This window comes from Xyrauchen texanus, chromosome 9, assembly GCF_025860055.1.
Source record: "Xyrauchen texanus isolate HMW12.3.18 chromosome 9, RBS_HiC_50CHRs, whole genome shotgun sequence".
In the NCBI taxonomy this organism is placed as follows: domain Eukaryota; kingdom Metazoa; phylum Chordata; class Actinopteri; order Cypriniformes; family Catostomidae; genus Xyrauchen; species Xyrauchen texanus.
In genome coordinates this window covers 9,271,318-9,288,090 of record NC_068284.1, presented here as the reverse complement: position 1 = coordinate 9,288,090, position 16,773 = coordinate 9,271,318, and the positions used below count along the sequence as shown (strand labels likewise).

At 44.1% G+C, this 16,773-nt stretch overlaps 1 pseudogene; it reads right to left on the bottom strand.

Moving 5' to 3' along the window:
• Positions 1–428: 428 nt before the first annotated feature.
• Positions 429–15,641, bottom strand: LOC127649024 (coiled-coil domain-containing protein 13-like; annotated as a pseudogene).
• Between the last annotated feature and the right edge of the window lie 1,132 nt (positions 15,642–16,773).

Here is a 16,773-nt window from a genome sequence, read left to right as displayed (position 1 = left end):
CAAACATTGACAATATTCAATCATATTGGCGGCACCGAGGGGCCCCCAAATCAAATTCGGCTTAGGGCCCCATAAAGGCTTGGGCCGGCCCTGGTGTCACCAATTCATTTTTGCGTGTGTCAAATGTTAAATGAATCAAGTTCCATTTTTTTGTGTTTTCATATGACAAAAGAAGGAAAAGTAACAAAGTCTCGCACAGCTCAGATAAACAAGACGGAAAACTGTATTTATGGAAAAATGTAGGTCAAAAATGACCGAACAGAATAGGATGGTTAAAAGCACTGTGGCAGGGCGGAGGGCGGGGCCGGGTTGTGATCCTACACACCCGGTCCCGTATTAGGCTAATCAAGCCTCTGAGGTATAAAGGTCGACTGCAGGGTGTCGTGCGGGAGGGAGAGATCGTTAGCGGACATGTCTGTCATGTGTGTTTGTGTCTTCTTTTAAGTTTACTATTAAACTATTATTTATATTGAAAAGCCGGTTCTCGCCTCCTCCTTTCCATTGAATAACTTTACAAGCACATTTAGTGGCAATAATGTGCACTTTCTCTCCAAATTAGTACCCAAAAACACATGTAGAAATGGCACAAATAACATTTTCATTTATTATGTAATCAGTCAGTTATAATGGTTGTTCTATCACCTGGTTTGCTGCACTTTGGTCAGCTCCAGCAGTCTTTCTCTCTCCACACTAACAGTCTGAAAGAAAGCTTTATACTCTGCACACTGAGCTTGGAGTGATGGCATTTTAACAGCACACTCTGGACAGGCTGCACGTGCATCCCTGAGATACAGTAGCATACTTTTGTTATTTGTTAACATTTGACACGTCAACTTGAATACACGGCAGAGTTGGACTCCCTGCTGTTCTGCTGTCGTGATGTTGATGGTCTGATGTTAGCTGGTGTCCTTGAGCCACCTGCTTCTTGTTTCTGCACCAGACACAACATATGCATGAGCATGTAGACGCAAATGCAGCTAATGATCTGCGGTCAGATGTGTCATACCTTGATGGCGAGCTGTTGGATCTCCTGCTCCAGCTCCTTTACTTTCTTCTCCTTCTCTGACACCATGTGTTTGAGCTGCTGGATGAGGGAGTTGTCCTGCTGGGCCTCATATTTTAGCTGCTTCTCCAGGCCCTGCTGGGCCTCCTCGAGCTTGGTCACTTTCTGGCTCACATGATGCAGCATGGCCTGCCACTGCGTCTGCTGCTTCTATCAGAGGAGGGAGCCAGAGGGCAGCTTGGAGAGAGGCTGATACACTGCAATACATGTCATCTGCTTTGATTTGGCTGTTTAGAATTGTATCTTCTCATTGGTTGATATACTATATTTGAAGTATCATAAAAATGCTATAAAGTGTATTACAATGTTTAATTTCTGTTTTGTTTCAGTTTTAATCCTTTTTTCATCTTGTACAAATCTAATAGAAAATACACTATCAGTTACTTTTAACACAGCGTTTATTTATTTATTTGTGTAAATAATCATTAAACTATCTAGAACCTAGGAAATCAATCTGTGGCTTGCAAACCACATGAAAATATGAAAATGTTGCTAGGGTTAGGGTTAGGTTAGGCTAATTAACCCCAATCATTTATATGATGACGATGAGTAACTGCATGTCCGCACTGTGTCCGTGTAATCTCAACATTTAAAACATCAAATTGAAGAGCGTCAAAATAATGGCACAAATTAAATTGTGAATCTTGTAAACAAAATGAATTGAGGTTGGGTCCTGAACTGGCTCAAGCCAAGTAAGGGTGTTTTCATACTTGTAGTTCGGTTCTCTTGGTCCGACCAAAAATGAAAATGATACACTCACCTAAAGGATTATTAGGAACACCTTTTTCAATTTCTCATTAATGCAATTATCTAATCAACCAATCACATGGCAGTTGCTTCAATGCATTTAGGGGTGTGGTCCTGGTCAAGACAATCTCCTGAACTCCAAACTGAATGTCAGAATGGGAAAGAAAGGTGATTTAAGCAATTCTGAGCGTGGCATGGTTGTTGGTGCCAGACGGGCCGGTCTGAGTATTTCACAATCTGCTCAGTTACTGGGATTTTCACGCACAACCATTTCTAGGGTTTACAAAGAATGGTGTGAAAAGGAAAAACATCCAGTATGCGGCAGTCCTGTGGGCTGAAAATGCCTTGTTGATGCTAGAGGTCAGAGGAGAATGGGCCGACTGATTCAAGCTGATAGAAGAGCAACTTTGCCTGAAATAACCACTCGTTACAACCGAGGTATGCAGCAAAGCATTTGTGAAGCCACAACACGCACAACCTTGAGGCGGATGGGCTACAACAGCAGAAGACCCCACCAGGTACCACTCATCTCCACTACAAATAGGAAAAAGAGGCTACAATTTGCAAGAGCTCACCAAAATTGAACAGTTGAAGACTGGAAAAATGTTGCCTGGTCTGATGAGTCTCGATTTCTGTTGAGACATTCAGATGGTAGAGTAGGAATTTAGCGTAAACAGAATGAGAACATGGATCCATCATGCCTTGTTACCACTGTGCAGGCTGGTGGTGGTGGTGTAATTGTGTGGGGGATGTTTTCTTGGCACACTTTAGGCCCCTTAGTGCCAATTGGGCATCGTTTAAATGCCACGGCCTACCGAGCATTGTTTCTGACCATGTCCATCCCTTTATGGCCACCATGTACCCATCCTCTGATGGCTACTTCCAGCAGGATAATGCACCATGTCACAAAGCTCGAATCATTTCAAATTGGTTTCTTGAACATGACAATGAGTTCACTGTACTAAAATGGCCTCCACAGTCACCAGATCTCAACCCAATAGAGCATCTTTGGGATGTGGTGGAACGGGAGCTTCCTGCCTTGGATGTGCATCCCACAAATCTCCATCAACTGCAAGATGCTATCCTATCAATATGGGCCAACATTTCTAAAGAATGCTTTCAGCACCTTGTTGAATCAATGCCACGTAGAATTAAGGCAGTTCTGAAGGCGAAAGGGGGTCAAACACAGTATTAGTATGGTGTTCCTAATAATCCTTTAGGTGAGTGTACATTTAGTCCTTCACACTGGCATTTTTATCACCAAACCTAACAATACAAAACCAAAGGGATCAGGGAAAAGTCCGACCTAATTGGACAGCTTTTATGACATATACTTTTGACGGAACTTACCGAACATCCAAAACAATGCTGGAAAAATGCACTCGTTGGATGTATATACACTCACCTAAAGGATTATTAGGAACACCTGTTCAATTTCTCATTAATGCAATTATCTAATCAACCAATCACATGGCAGTTGCTTCAATGCATTTAGGGGTGTGGTCCTGGTCAAGACAATCTCCTGAACTCCAAACTGAATGTCAGAATGGGAAAGAAAGGTGATTTAAGCAATTTTGAGCGTGGCATGGTTGTTGGTGCCAGACGGGCCGGTCTGAGTATTTCACAATCTGCTCAGTTACTGGGATTTTCACGCACAACCATTTCTAGGGTTTACAAAGAATGGTGTGAAAAGGAAAAACATCCAGTATGCGGCAGTCCTGTGGGCTAAAATGCCTTGTTGATGCTAGAGGTCAGAGGAGAATGGGCCGACTGATTCAAGCTGATAGAAGAGCAACTTTGCCTGAAATAACCACTCGTTACAACCGAGGTATGCAGCAAAGCATTTGTGAAGCCACAACACGCACAACCTTGAGGCGGATGGGCTACAACAGCAGAAGACCCCACCGGGTACCACTCATCTCCACTACAAATAGGAAAAAGAGGCTACAATTTGCAAGAGCTCACCAAAATTGGACAGTTGAAGACTGGAAAAACGTTGCCTGGTCTGATGAGTCTGGATTTCTGTTGAGACATTCAGATGGTAGAGTAGGAATTTAGCGTAAACAGAATGAGAACATGGATCCATCATGCCTTGTTACCACTGTGCAGGCTGGTGGTGGTGGTGTAATGGTGTGGGGGATGTTTTCTTGGCACACTTTAGGCCCCTTAGTGCCAATTGGGCATCGTTTAAATGCCACGGCCTACCTGAGCATTGTTTCTGACCATGTCCATCCCTTTATGGCCACCATGTACCCATCCTCTGATGGCTACTTCCAGCAGGATAATGCACCATGTCACAAAGCTCGAATCATTTCAAATTGGTTTCTTGAACATGACAATGAGTTCACTGTACTAAAATGGCCCCCACAGTCACCAGATCTCAACCCAATAGAGCATCTTTGGAATGTGGTGGAACGGGAGCTTCGTGCCCTGGATGTGCATCCCACAAATCTCCATCAATTGCAAGATGCTTTCCTATCAATATGGGCCAACATTTCTAAAGAATACTTTCAGCACCTTGTTGAATCAATGCCATGTAGAATTAAGGCAGTTCTGAAGGCGAAAGGGGGTCAAACACAGTATTAGTATGGTGTTCCTAATAATCCTTTAGGTGAGTGTATGTATATATGGTGGTATTTTTACCGGCTGAGAATAAACGAAAAGTTAATAAAATGTGTAAAGGAGTCAAAACAACACCAGAAATTCCTCCGTTGTACACACAAACGAAGAAATTCTGCAAGGACAGCTGACGGGCGGTTCCGACGCCAGAAACGAACTGCAATGGGAAACATAGCTCCTATGATGAGAAGAACCAGGTATGCTTGAGGTCAGTATTAGGCAAATTACTTCCTGTTTTTGGTCAGTTTAGAAGTCTTTGGTCCATGTTGCGTTCAAATATCAAACAAACCATATCAGAGTTTGTTTGGAAGCGGACCGAGACCCACTTTTCATGCCGCACTAACAGAGCAATCGCACCAGAGTTTATTTTAATCGAACCAAACCTGCCAAGTGTGAACAAACCCTAACACTGATAATTTACACGTCTTCTGTTATTACGTATAACCTGCTATCAGTTCTTTACCAGTAGCGCATCGACCAGCTCGTTGTCATGTTTGCCCTTATCCAGTAGTGCTGATCTGACTCTTCAGAGCTTTGATTTCTGTGCATAAAACTTTGTTTCTGGCTTTGGAGCCCTCCAGTTTCTTCTTCATGTCTAAGTGCTCTTCAAGGAGAACTTCATAATCCTTAGTAAGCTTCTGTAAAGACACGGCATTTTCAATGTTATCTTTGAATATTAGACTTTGATGTATGGTATCACTGCATCTTAAAATCAACGGATTAGGGTATTTTGTAGATATGGCAAAAGTTATGAAATACTCTGAACTCTAACGATGTTTAATTAATGTTCACAACCTCCAGGGTCTCCTTCCGCTCTCTCTCTCTATTACGGATGTGGCTAATATTTCTGTCCTGTGTCTTCTGGCCAGATCTCCTCCTCCATCCTAACTCTCTCACCTCTTCCCTTCACAAACCTTGACATCTGGTCCATTGCGTTGTCCAAAAAAATTTAGCATGGTCAAAGTCTAGTGTTACTGCCCCTTAAGAAGCAATAGTAGAAAGTAGTACAAGATAAGCTAAATTAAAGTGAATGTGTACTGGGGCTGTCAAGCTCCTAAATAAATAAAAAAACAGTCATACACTACACTGAAAAATTTTTTTTTGGTGAAGTAAATTTAGCAGAAAATTTTTTATTTTGTACATTGAATAAGTTAGTTTAAGCGTGAACTTGAAAATATTAAGTAAATTCTACATTTGTACTCAATTCAAACATGTACAAATGAATTCTCTGTCTATTAAGTAAATATTATGATTGTGTGTTATCTTTACTATGCATCATCATGTACCAATCCTTAAGTAGTAAACTTGTATTTGTATTTGTTAATTTGAGTAAATTGAGTAAAGGGAAAATAAAAGAAGTACATTTTACATAACTTTTCAAAGCTGGTGTTCCAAGCATTGCAACAGGCTTGAATAACGAATGAACATTATAGTGCATTCAAATGCTAGTACACTTGTAAAAGCATGGCTTAATTCAGTGCTACATTGCTCAAGTAAAATGTACAAACAAAAAGGGAGTAACGGTTTCTTGAAACAGAGCATTGCAAAGTAATCTTTACTTGATAATTTCTAATTTAAGTCACTGAGATTTGTGAGTATGCATGGATATCGTTTCCTGGTTTGTTTGTTTTTTTTTTGTAAATCCCACTCCAAATTTTGTTGTGTATTTCGCAACTTTTTTGAAGCATTCTAACAGCTCTCTGAGGAAATTATGTCAAATCTGGAACATTGTGCATGATTTTGTTCTTTTCAGTTAATGCATGTCTTCAGAATTCAGTATGGCTTTATATGGACTACTTATAAATCTTTGTAATGGTGTCACAATAGTTTGGAACAACATGAGGGTGAGTAAATGATGTGAGAATTTTCATTTTCAGGTAAACTATTCTTTTGGTTAAACAGAGTGGTCAAAAATAATAACAATAATCTAGGTTAATGTGCGATTATCCATCAAAGAATCTGAAAGGGGCTTTAAAATATTTAAAGGTGCTTCTGAAAGAGAGGATATTTTCAAAGCTTAAGAGGACCGGTTGCCTCACTCTGTTCTGAAGGGCGAGGATCTGCTGTGAGCAACCTCTCCAGCCTCCTGGATTACACAGTATCTGCTGAATATTGACATCGTCACCCACCTCACAGCTCAATGCCTTGACAAACTGTAGTTTGACAGAGATTATGACATAAAAAAATGTTTTACTGTAACAAATTAAGATTCATTACATTATTTATTGTGCACAAACCTTATGAGCTATTTTTAACTCTTGTTTAAATGACTGAATCTGGTTACGGTACTCGGTACTTGTGCTGCAGACAGTTTCTCCTGTACTGATTTTACCACTGGACTGTTCTGCATAAACACAAATTGAGAACAAATTAAAACTGGTTGACAGTTAAAGTTAAAGGCGTTTTAGGCCATTTAACTAAAAAGAAGTCATTTAAAAATATTTACAAATGTTTGACCAAATGATGTTGAACACGATGTAAAACAATGTTACCTCAATATGGTCTTCTAATATTTTTGAAGTCTGCTTTTTGTATGACTTCTGTCCAGGATGAAGTAACAGAATGGCCTGAAGCTAATATATAATTTGGATTAAATACTGTATGAAATTTATCTTTTGCTTTCATTGTCAGCAACATGTTGTTCCACTGTGCGCCAAAGAATTCATTTGAAAACCAAAAATTAACTATTGTGTTTTGTCTTTACCTCTTTCTCTAGTTCTTTAACTTGGTTGTTTGCTTGTTTAGTCTTCTCCCGTTCAATTTCAGCAGCTAACTCTCGATTCTTTATGGACAGTTCCACAATTCTGGATCACTCTAATGAGAGCACAATGACCATTTAATACATATGTGAATGGCCATACTGACCAATAAAGGTACTTGTTTCAATAAAGTAATAATTCCAATGTCTTATGTCTGATGAGCTGTTGAGTAAAATAAATGTTGAGACCAATGGTTGCACAAAATGTAGAATTTAAGAACTGGCTCCATTTCAAGTCATGAATTGTAATTTGAATTGAGCGTTCTGAGAAATTAAGTGTTCTTCAAACATGGTCCATTTAATAAAATGTAATAATGTTATGCTATATATATATATATATATATATATATATATATATATATATATATATATATATATATACACACACACATACACAGTATACATATTTACTGTATATTACTCGGAAACAATTTCAAATGTGAAAAATTGTCCATTTATACTCTATATTGTACCATATCTTTGATACAAATTTCTAGTAAAAGTACAGTGAGTTTTCAGATCGTATTTTCAGATGTTTGCAGAATGTTTTTTCTCTTGTAAAATGTGTCACTACCAAAACATACACTGTAAAAACATTCTGCTAAATTTACGTTAAAATACCGGCAGCTGTGGTTGCCATAAATTTACCATAAAAAATATGGCTACCAGTTTTTAGGCTTTTAGATATGTAGTTTTGATGAGTGTACATTTTACGGTTCACTACCATTTATATTATTAAATTATATAAACTTGATATACTAATGTTCTGGAACTATAAAGTATGCTTTTCACTTTAAAATGTATTGTTAATCACAGTAGAAACTACAAAAGGCCACATGATGACATTAAGTTTTTAAAGTGGGTTTCTTAAAGCTGGTGTAACCCGACACACACACACACACAAGTAGAGACAGTTACAATGAGGAAAAACTGCTTTATTGTAAATAAAAGCAGTCCGGGCAAAAGTACAAACAAGGGGCAAATCCAATGAGGGAGGTGAACGAGAGCGGGGAAAACAGTTAACAACTAGGGCGAGGAACACGACGAGACTAGCGGGAACGAAGACAGGGGGACGAGAGGAATGGGGAGTTGGCAAGCTAACAAGTGACGAGTAGGGGCAAAACTAGACGGGACTAGCGGGGGCAAAACTAGACGGGACTAGCAGGGGCAAAACTAGACGGGACTAGCAGGGGCAAAGGTACGGGAACCAAACATACAGGAATCTAAATACAATAACCAACCCGAGTGAAACGAAAGGGTTGTGATATATATAGGGGAACAAACGAGCGGTGCAGGTGAAACGAATAACTAGGTGATGGGACGAGTGCAGGTGTACGTAATAAAGGGGTGATTGAGAAAGTGCCGGTGGTCATAATGTTCTGGCCACCGAAGCGTGCATGCGAACATGAGTCAGAGGGGGGGGAGAGAGTTACGAGCGAGAGCTCGTAATTGCATAAAGAGCGTGAGTGCTCGAGAGAGGAAAAAAAGAGCGTACGAGCTCAAGGGGGCGGAGCGAGGGAGCGGGAAGTGAGCACGCTCGCGGAGTGGCAAGCGTGAGCGCTCGAGGAAGCGGGGATGGGGCAGAGGAGCAGGGTTCATTACAGTACTCCCCCCTCTGAATAGGACGGCTCCTGACGGCCACGCTCGGCTGCGAGGAGCGCAAGGGGACAGAACGAGCGTGGGATCTCGCGGGGAACAGAACGAGAGTGTGATCTCGCGGGGAACAGAACGAGAGTGTGATCTCGCGGGGAACAGAACGAGAGTGTGAGCTCGCGGGGTGCAGAACGAGCGTGTGAGCTCGCGGGGGGCAGAACGAGCGTGTGAGCTCGAGGGAACAGAGAACCCACACAACACACAAACAATATGAGGGCAGTCCAAGGGGGATAGAAGGTACAAAAGGGAAATAAAACAGTCCATGGGGGTCAATGGGCAGTTCAAGGCAAGGTCAGGGGGAACATAGTGGACAGGCGGGTGGTCGGGAGATCTAAGGGGCAGCCATAGGGCAGAGACTGGGTCAGGAGGTCTAGAAGGCGACTGGAGGACAGGGACTGGGGGTCTGGAAGGTGACCACCGGACAGGAATAGGGTCCAGAGGCCAGGGAAGAGGCCACAGGACAGGTAGAGGGTCAGGAAGTCCGGGCTGAGCCGTGAAAGGTGGAGTCGTCAGAGGCGGCACCGTAGTTGGCTCTGGAGGTGGGGTCCTGGAAGGCTCCGGAGGTGGAGCCAACGGAGGCTTTAGGGGCCAAGGCCTGGAAGGCTCTGGAGGTGGAGCCGAAGGAGGCTTTAGGGGCGAAGGCTTGGAAGGCTCTGGAGGTGGAGCCGAAGGAGGCTTTAGGGGCGAAGGCTTGGAAGGCTCTGGAGGTGGAGCCGAGGGAGGCTTTAGGGGCGAAGGCTTGGAAGGCTCTGGAGGTGGAGCCGAAGGAGGCTTTAGGGGCGAAGGCTTGGAAGGCTCTGGAGGTGGAGCCGAAGGAGGCTTTAGGGGCGAAGGCTTGGAAGGCTCAGGAAGTGGAGCCCATGGAGGTGACGCCGTAGGAGGCTCCAGAGGTGAAGTCCTGGAAGGCTCTGGAGGCAGAGCCGAGGGAGGTGACGCCGTGGGAGGTGGCGCCGTAGCAGGCTCCATGAGTGAAGCCCTGGTAGGCTCTGGAGGCAGAGCCGGGGGAGGTGGCGCCGTAGGAGGCTTAGGGGGCGGAGCCGCAGGAGGCTCGGGAGGAAAATCTCTAGAAGGCTCTGGAGTCTTAGGGAGCAGAGCCGCAGGAGGCTCGGGTGGTGGAGCCGTGGAAGGCTCGAGAGGCGGAGCCCTAGGAAGCTCTGGAGTCTTTGGGAGCAGAGCCATGAGAGGCTCGGGAGGCGGAGCCGTAGGATGCTCGGGAGGCAGCGCCATAGGAGCCTCTAGTGGCCGAGCCCTGGAAGGCTCGAGAGGCTTGAGGGGGGGAGCCATGAAAGACTCGAGAGACGAAGCCCTGAGAGGCTTGAGAGGAGGAGGAGCCCTGAAAGACTCGAGAGGGGAAGCCCTGAGAGGCGGAGGAGCCCTGAGAGACTCGAGAGGCGAAGCCGTGAGAGGCTTGAGGGGTGGAGCCATGAAAGGCGGAGGAGCCCTGAGAGACTCGAGAGGCGAAGCCGTAAGAGGCTTGAGGGGTGGAGTCATGAAAGACTCGAGGGATGGAGCCCTGAGAGACTCGAGAGGCGAAGCCGTGAGAGGCTTGAGGGGTGGAGCCCTGAAAGACTCGAGGGATGGAGCCCTGAAAGACTCGAGGGATGGAGCCCTGAGGGACTTGAGGGGTAGAGCTCTGGGAGGCTCGTGAGGAGGAGCCCTGGGAGGCTTGTGAGGAGGAGCCCTGGGAGGCTCGTGAGGAGGAGCCCTAGGAGGCTCGTGAGGAGGAGCCCTGGGAGGCTCGAGAGGAGGAGCCCGGGAGGGCTCTGAGGGGCGAGCAGAGGCTGACAGAGCCGTGGAAGACTCTGAGGGCGGAGCAGAACCCGGCAGAGCCGTGGAGGACTCTGAGGGCGGAGCAGAACCCGGCAGAGCCGTGGAGGACTCTGAGGGCGGAGCAGAACCCGGCAGAGCCGTGGAGGACTCTGAGGGCGGAGCAGAACCCGGCAGAGCCGTGGAGGACTCTGAGGGCGGAGCAGAACCCGGCAGAGCCGTGGAGGACTCTGAGGGCGGAGCAGAACCCGGCAGAGCCGTGGAGGACTCTGAGGGCGGAGCAGAACCCGGCAGAGCCGTGGAGGACTCTGAGGGCGGAGCAGAACCCGGCAGATCCGTGGAAGACTCTGAGGGCACCTCTGCGGTCTTGAGCACAAGACGAGACTGGGGAGAAGGGGCCCTCTTCCTTCTCTTACGTCTTCGGCCAACGGGGGACGTGGCCATGGGGACGGTCGAGGCTACAGGCGCTGGCTCTGGGGCGGTCGAGGCTACAGGCGCTGGCTCGCTGACCGTGGCAGGCATGGGTGCTGGCTCGTTGGCCGTGGCGGGCATGGGCGCTGGCTCGTTGGCCGTGGCAGGCATGGGCGTTGACTCGCTGGCCGTGCCAGGCTTCGAGGCTAGGGCCTTAACAGGCCTCGGGACTGGGGCCGTGTCAGGCTTGGGGACTAGGGCCGTGTCAGGCTTGGGGACTAGGGCCGTGTCAGGCTTGGGGACTAGGGCCGTGTCAGGCTTCAAGACGGGGGCCGTGTCAGGCTTCAAGACGGGGGCCGTGTCAGGCTTCAAGACGGGGGCCGTGGTAGGCTTCAAGACGGGGGCCGTGGTAGGCTTCAAGACGGGGGCTGTGGTGTGGAGCGCTGGTTCAGTGTCTGCCTCCCCCACAGTGAACGAGGAACCAGAGTACAGTAGGGCGAGGTCAATAAACTGAGCCAGGTTAAGGGGGCAGCGACCACCAGGCATTACTGATGAGGTCGGCTCATTCAGTCCACATCGAAAAATGTCTTTCAGAGCCACCTCATCAAAATTCACCTGGTTAGCCAGGGCACAAAAGTCAGTCACAAAAACCTCCAAGGGTTGACTCCCCTGACGCAACACCAATAGTCGGGCCGCTGGCTCCATAATGTCAAGGGCGGGGTTATGCGTTACATAACCGCTGCCTCGCAAAAAAACCCTTGGTCAGCGCCGGAAGAGCCAAAAAACCTCTCCGGGGGTGGAGAGTTCACGGCGCTCAAATATGCGGGGGAAGCATAAACGGGCTCAGGGGCAGACACAGGTGACGCAGGGTGACAAAAATCAAAATTTGCACGTACCTGCTGGCCCTGGGCTGTGAGCGCGCGTTCATGCTTCCACACCGTAGCTCCTCGCGCTGAATGTGACGTAGTCCTCCGCTCTAGTGAGCCGCGCGAATCCTCAGCGCGACGCATTGTGACTGTCTACGGTGAGGTTGGTTATTCTGTAACCCGACACACACACACACACACACACACACAAGTAGAGACAGTCACAATGAGGAAAAACTGCTTTATTGTAAATAAAAGCAGTCCGGGCAAAAGTACAAACAAGGGGCAAATCCAATGAGGGAGGTGAACGAGAGCGGGGAAAACAGTTAACAACTAGGGCGAGGAACACGACGAGACTAGCGGGAACGAAGACAGGGGGACGAGAGGAATGGGGAGTTGGCAAGCTAACAAGTGACGAGTAGGGGCAAAACTAGACGGGACTAGCGGGGGCAAAACTAGACGGGACTAGCAGGGGCAAAACTAGACTGGACTAGCGGGGCAAAGGTACGGGAACCAAACATACAGGAATCTAAATACAATAACCAACCCGAGTGAAACGAAAGGGTTGTGATATATATAGGGGAACAAACGAGCGGTGCAGGTGAAACGAATAACTAGGTGATGGGACGAGTGCAGGTGTACGTAATAAAGGGGTGATTGAGAAAGTGCCGGTGGTCATAACGTTCTGGCCACCGGAGCGTGCATGCGAACATGAGTCAGAGGGGGGGGAGAGAGTTACGAGCGAGAGCTCGTAATTGCATAAAGAGCTTGAGTGCTCGAGAGAGGAAAAAAAGAGCGTACGAGCTCAAGGGGGCGGAGCGAGGGAGCGGGAAGTGAGCACGCTCGCGGAGTGGCAAGCGTGAGCGCTCAAGGAAGCGGGGATGGGGCAGAGGAGCGGGGTTCGTTACAGCTGGGAACACCTGAGTATTGCTTTTTGTATGTGTGTGTGTGTGTGTGTGTCTAATTTTTTTAAAACCATAATTATGTATTATCTTGTTAAATATATTATACATTGTTTCTGTCAATAATTATACATTAAAAACAGTTTTTACATATTAATGTAGTTTTTACATCTAAAATACAAAATGTGTACAATATTTTACCATAAAATTCAATTTATTGTCTTAATAAATATATAATTATGTCACTGTATATATTACAGTAACTATATATATATACCCATTAACCAATTATTATTATTTTACTGTAGCATTTTTTAATTTTTTTAGCATTAAGATTATGGACATTTTATACAGTGTAGAAACACACTATAATACACTAATACATATTAGGAATTTGTTTCCATCCCCCATCTAGAGATTATATTAAAGCTTTTTTTAAAAGAGTTTCACAATTATGTGCATTTTAACACATTTCAAAGCTTAATTTATAAGTCTAAATAAGTCTTAATTACAAAATCTAAATGCAAAATTGTGTGTAATATACACAAATTTGATCATACTGATCTAAGATTTAATGACTGATGAAACATCATTATCATAAAAGGGTAGTAAATAGCTCGATATTACTTTATTTTCGACAAAATGCAATGTTTTGGTATCAATTGCAAAATTAAGTGGCTTGAACCTGTAATACGTGTACTACATGTCCCTTTGGATAAGAAAGAGTCTGTTAAATGACAAATTAGTGCTTCAATTAGATCTGGTAACAGGAGATAGAGCACAGCCTTCATAATTATATTTGTGCATTTATTTTCCATGTGTCACCTGGCATTGAACAGATCCATCATGTCTTTATCCTCTTCTGTGAGCTTCATATTGTCCAGACTGCTGAGAGGAGCAGCATTTGATCTTGTCTGATCTCTGTCCATCTCCTTTCTCATCTCTGGTCTTCTCTGGATGCGCTGAACTTGTTGCTCTTGAAGGGCTTGAAACTGAAGCCTCAGATGCTCCTTTATTTTACTGTCCCCATCCATCACTGAGAGATCAAAAACAATATGACACTATGAAATTAATTTGCTATTAATATAGGCAATTATAAATGAGAGCTGTACTACAGAGAATGAAATATAGCAATTTAAAGCAGTGGTTCTCCCTTTATGGGTCACAAACCAAAAATGCGCAACAGATACATTGAGGTCTGTTTTTGTCCTTGAAAACCATAAACAGGATGTGGGGGTGAGGTCATGGCCAAGCGTTTGTCAGGGGAGAGAGGAAGCAGTAAAGGTTTTCACCTGAGATGAATTCCTGCTAATTGTGATTTTTGTTCACAGTGAGAGGCGGGGGAGATAAAAGGCTGCCCAAAACCCCAAAGTGGGGGAGAGAGAGAGAACCCAGCTGGGAAGCTGTCTGTCTGAGGGCTTTTGTGAAGCTTTACCTTCAAGCTTGAGGTGGAAGTGTTTGAGTTATAAATAAAAGTGACGTTGGAATCGCTGTTCCCTGCTTCCTCATTTCATTGAACCTTTACATAGGACTACACCAGGTAAAAGAAAATACACCTCAGAATACGCATTTGAGATGTGATTTATTGGCTGACGTAAACATGATTTTTAGGGTATGATATGTAAATTATTTAGCATTTTACCGGGCCTATGCTGTTAATGGTAATAATAATAAATGTAATGTTTTTTTTGTTTGTTTTTTTGGAACATTATTGATCACATTTGTAAGATTTCCATAGTACTGCTGTGATGGACACATGATGTCCAATGTGAAATAAAGCAAATCCGGTTGAGAGTCAGTGGATTATAAGAAAAAATCCAGCACATTACACCTGTTTAACACATGTACATACGTGGTTTTACCCTTTTTAATTTCCTCCTCTTTAATATTAATTGTACTTTTTTTTTGCCTTTTATTTTTTTTTATGCTATATATATATATATATATATATATATATATATATATATATATATATATATATATATATATATATTTGAATAATATTAGTGCAAAATGATTTATATACTATAAACTGTCTGAGATTATTAAGAAGTGGAAAAGGAAGTTTAAGACTGAACAAACCTACCAAAAAAGATTTGACAGATTCCCTTAACCAAATTGAGAACTGGTAGAGTGTATTTATTAGATAAATAGACAAAAAATGACGAGATGCTAACGGGTTAGCGAGCTGTGTTTACTAGTCATTTCCTGTCCATTTGTAGACAGGACCGTTTCCATAGTAACGCCTTTCCAGGAAGTGAGTGCATATGCAATTCAACACAACGTAATACAATACAATACAACAGAAAACAGCAACGCAATCCAATAAAACAACGCAATACAATACAAAAGAAAACAGCAACACAATCCAATAAAACAACGCAATACAATACAACAGAAAACAGCAACACAATCCAATAAAACAACGCAATACAATACAACAGAAAACAGCAACACAATACAATAAAACACAAAACAACTCAACACAATGCAATACAACACAAAACAACAACGCAGCACAATATAATATGTATGTCAATGATGATATGCTTAATTTGTAAATAGAAATAAACATTTGTAATGTGTAAATAACCAATAGAATATGAATAAAAATATTTTTTTTACATTTTTCAAAATATTTTGGATGCATCAGATGCCATAAAGAAGGGGGAAAAAAACTCAAATGTAATACCTTTTTTTTAACTAGGCTAAGTGTCTGACGCAAGAAATCTGATACATTTGATGTAGAACACTAAATCAGAACTGTACACAAACTTCTCAAGTCAGTTTACACAGTTACACATCAGACTTTCAAGTTACAAATTTCTCAGAGTGAGATATTCACCTTGAGCCATGACTCATGAGTCATGACTCATAATGTCTGGTTACATATGTAAACTCAGTTCCCTGAGACGAAGGGAATGAGACATTGCGTTTACATATGTCTGGGACATATGTCACTCTCAGGGAGAGATGATGCTCGCTCCATAGGAGGAGGTGACGTCATTCTCGACAGTGGCAGTGAATGAATTCCACCTTGGCTGTTTATATATGCCATAACTGTCATGTTGACTGTGCAAACCAGGACATGACAGCTCACTATTTCTGACTGAAAGCTTTTAAGGCAAGAATTACAGCCGATAGCTCTAAGCAGTTGATGTGCCACACCCTCCTCGCACCTGTCCAGGTGCCAAAAGTTGAGCGTCCATCGCACACCGCCCCTCAACCTGTGTTGGAAGCGTCCATAGTCATCACTTTCTGCCTGACAACTTGTGACTTCGAGTACCAGAAGGGACAGTGGGTATTATCCACTGAGGCAAATAGATTGATTTCTGCTTTGCCAGATATTTCTCAAATCCTCAATAAAGTTTGTCTCCTGAATTCCGCCTTGGCAGTTTATATATGCCACAACTGTCATGTTGTCTGAGTGAACCAGAACATGACAGTTTGATATTTCTGACTGAAAAGTCCTTAAGGCTAGAAATACAGCCGATGGATTTAGGCACTGCGTGACACTTGCCCCAGCGACACCTTGCTGGTAAAATGCAGGAGCTGTCCATGGTGCTAAAGCAGCTGTACAGTGGCGAGATATTGTGATGCGCATTCGTCCTTGGCGCCAAGCACGTCGAGGCACACAGCACTTCAGCCAGCACTGAAGAGGTCTCATGTGTAAGAGACTTAATGGAATGATGAGTTGCCGCCGCCACAAATCCCAGTGCTTTCTGAAACAAATTTCAGTAGAAATGTTCTACCCAGTTTGAACTGAGACAGATACTGTAAAATGGCTGAACCAGTAAGTCTGTGCTGGCATAACAAAGCCTCTGATTGCGGCAGTAACAGCCAATTGGTGAGGTAGTTCAAGATGCATACGTCGCTCAATCTCAGAGGAGCAAGAACCGCACCGATGTGCTTTGTGAATGAGCGAGGAGCCAGAGACAGTCCGATGGGGAGGACTTTGAATTGATACACTGTTCCATCGAACACGAA